This window comes from Strigops habroptila, chromosome 5 (assembly GCF_004027225.2).
Source record: "Strigops habroptila isolate Jane chromosome 5, bStrHab1.2.pri, whole genome shotgun sequence".
Lineage (NCBI taxonomy): Eukaryota > Metazoa > Chordata > Aves > Psittaciformes > Psittacidae > Strigops > Strigops habroptila.
In genome coordinates, this window is record NC_044281.2 from 12135989 (window position 1) to 12139729 (window position 3741).

Here is a 3741-nt window from a genome sequence, read left to right on the forward strand (position 1 = left end):
AGAATGTTAATAATGTCTGCAAACCTTTCTGGACAAGCTAATCTCTCATTTGGAAAAAACAGATAAGGCAAATATAGGCAAAAAGAGGAAAAAAGCACAGATAATTTTTTTCATGCTACTGATAGTAATTATTAACATTTCTCAAAAATAGTTACTAAAATGGAAGCTCTCATTCTCCTAACCACTTCTCTTAGATGGATCCTTACTACTTCATCAGATCTCATTAATCATAAAAGAGTTGCGCCTGTGTAAGCAAACCTTAGCAATCAAGGTCCAAGCAACCAGACTTTCAGAGCACAGGCATTATATTGTTCTATACTTTGGTGGGCAATCTTCTAAAATTATCTGCTTCATCTGAGAAAAGCAGACCACTTGTGTTCTTTCTTATGCTTGTATATTAGCAGGTCTCACCTAGTATTTCTGTAGCACAATACCTAATAGGGAACAGAAGTGACAAGGTTTCATTAGCCCTTCTAATTAAAAGTTTTAGTGTCAGCATGGACCAGAACTGCTCAGAATCGGATTAAGAAAATCCACCTGCATGAACTGAAATAAACATTGCATAAGTGAGCTAGAGGTTTTTTTCCTTAATAATTTTGCTTCATTAGCAGAGGCATGGTGAAAGTTTCCACTAAGATTATAGCCTTAGGGCATGCTCACTGAGAAAAATCTAGAAATCACTCAGCAACTATACCCCAAAAACTCAAACCAGAAGGAAAATAAGGGTTTGGTTGGGGAAATTACAAAGTTAACACTCAAGGAACCTTGAGCCTGACTTTCTTCCTAAATGAATCTTCCTCCTGTACAGAGCCCCACCAACCCCAGTGCAGCCTCACCTTCCTGCAGGCAAGGCACCACAGTCTGTGCAAAAACAAGGGTGAAATAGGGTCCCACAGTTGCAAGCATTTACTTGCTATCTTTATCTTTACTTATGCTACCTTTACTACTGTTCCTCCAGATAGTCAAGCTAAGTGTTATTTCTAAGTATGTGACAGAGATTTGGACCATCACCATTTGATTTCTAATACAAGTAGGTAGCATGTTAAATAACTCAATTTTTTCAGAAAAATCAAACTCCAGGTTTACGTGCTTAAGTTTAGGAGCTGATACAGACATCTATTTTTACCTTTTTTCCTCAAACACAGCCTGAAACTTCATCAGAGAGCGTTTTAAGTTCTTATACCTGACTTATTCTGTGGCTCTTCAAAGTGGATATTTGAAATCTGTTATCCTGGTGGCTGTGCAAACAGATTAAACATTGAGATTTCCTACATGATGTACAGGAAATTGAAAGTGATAAATAAACAAGACACAACATGAAATATGCCCTTGTAGCAAAGGCGGCCAACAGCATCTTGGGCCATTTTAGAACAGGAAAGTGTTTAACCATCAACAAAACACCTTTCTTCCCACAAGGGTGATCAATCACTGGAACAGGATATTCAAAAGCCCAGCTAGACACGGTCCTGGGTAACCTGCTCTAGCTGACCCTGTTTTAAGCAGGTCAGATGATCTAGACCATCGCCAGAGACATCTTTCAGCCTTGGACACGCCATGGTTCTAAATTGCTCAGTTTTAAACTCCTGGGAGCATAGGCAGGAATTCACAAAGGAATTCCAGTTCCAAAGGTCACTAACTCTGCTATAAACGTACTAGAAATACTGCCTGTATTAATCAGCTTCTAAACTAAAGAAAGCACCGCTGAAATGTACCTCTAATATCAGGCTCTCAAGACGTGAAAGCTATTACAATCTGAGGGCTCTTCTGCTGCGTATTTTTCAAACCATGCTGCACAGCACCATCTTCTGGTGGTCAAAAGTTTTTCCCTTTCAGGCTTTGAGAAAAAAAGCTTTAACAATGTCGAATATAATTTCCACACAAGAAATAGTAATGCTAAGTTTTAAAAGAAGACATTTAAAGTAAACAACACCTATAAGACAGAGAAGTCACCAAAACCTTTTTATTAACCCGTTATCCCTGGAAACACACAAAGTGAAAAAATATCCTTTAAAATGTCTTACCCTTTTGATGAAGAGGACAGGCATCAACTTTGTACAGACTGCTGAAAGTAAAGAAAAATACATATTGTTTATATAATAGACAATGAAACCTCAAAGTACAGATCACAACACAATGTTCTTCTGAGCTTGTATATGGACCCTCAATGTCAAGGTGCAGGTCTGCTTTCTGGAAGAGCCTTTGGATGAGCCTTGCAATAAGGAAAGTAAGAACTGTTCAGCTTGCCCTGTCATGAACCCAAAGCCATACTCATGAAAAGTACAAGTGTGCTGAGTAGACCATGAACACATCATTGCTCAAACTGAATCTCCATGAGCAAAACCATGCAGGCTAGAACTTAATCTTAGAAAATAAGCCACTCTAAAGTACTCTGCACATTACTAGCTTGCCACACTGGCAAATAAGCTTAATAGCACCCTATTTCCTTTACATTTGTTGAATTTTCCAGCAAGAAGAAACCAGTCAATAGTTTGATGCAAGTTACTCAATTATGCAACCACTGTTCAAATCAACTTTGCTTTCTTGCACTACTGACTCAACCAGTAACAAGCAGACTTGGTATCTAGTAGTTTCCCAGGTTTGCATGTAAGCATTTTTAACTAGGCTATGAAAACAGAACAAAGGAATGAATACATGAAATAGAAAAATTCTAGACAAACCAACCAGGAATGCTGAGAAATAAAGGAAAGGCTCATTTAGGGAACCTTTAAAGGAAAGGCTGTTTCCTTGCTTTGTTTACCATGTAAAATGCAGAGTTTCTCATAATGGTACACATGAAAGCTTTTCTTCAATGTAGAAGCACTAGTATAGCCAAAGTAAAGTAAGCATATAGGGTTTTGGTTGTTTGTTGGTCTGGGTTTTTTTAATACAACCAACACATTTAAGTAATAAATCATAAAATAGAATCACAGAATAGTCTGGGTTGGAAGGGACCTTCAAAGGTCATCTAAACCAGTGAGCAGGGACATCCTCAACTAGGTCAGGTTGCCCACAACCACATCCAGCCTGGCCTTGACTGTATCCAGGGATGGTGCATCCACCACCTCTCTGGGCAACCTGTGCCAGTGTTTTACCACCCTCAGTGTAAAGAATTTCTTCCTCATGCCCAGCCTGAATTTCCCCTCTTTTAGTTTAAACCATCACCCCTTGTCCTATCTCAACAGGCCCTGCTAAAAAGTATCTTTCTTATAGGCCACTTTTAAGAACTGAAAGGCTACAATAAGATCTCTCCAGAGTAATCTCCAGGCTGCACAACCCCACCTCTCTCAGCCTTTCCTCATAGGAGAGTTGCTCCAGCGCTCTTCGTTTTAGCGGCCCTCCTCCATTAAGACTCACCCCCAGCACTACTTTCAATACAAGGCAGCACAGGCAGGACACCAGCTGGACACCACCACCTCAACTTTTGTTTTCACAGGGGCAGGGTGAGCCTGAGGGACCGGCAGCGACGCGGGCTCACTGGGCGTACCACACAGTCTGAGGAGTAAGGAGCCTGGTAGCGCTCAGGAACAAGCCCACACGTGAGCCCATCTGGTGGAGCGCTGGTGCCCGAGCCCGCCATAGGACACGGCATTGAGGAGGCTCTGAGAAGCACCCCAAGGGCGCAGCACACCGCCGACACACAGCACTGCTCGCCCGCCGCCTCACGGCTCCCGCTTCCCGCCCCGCTCTGTTTAAAGGCTTCGGGGACGTCACGGCCGAACTAGACGCGCCGTTGCTCCGCCC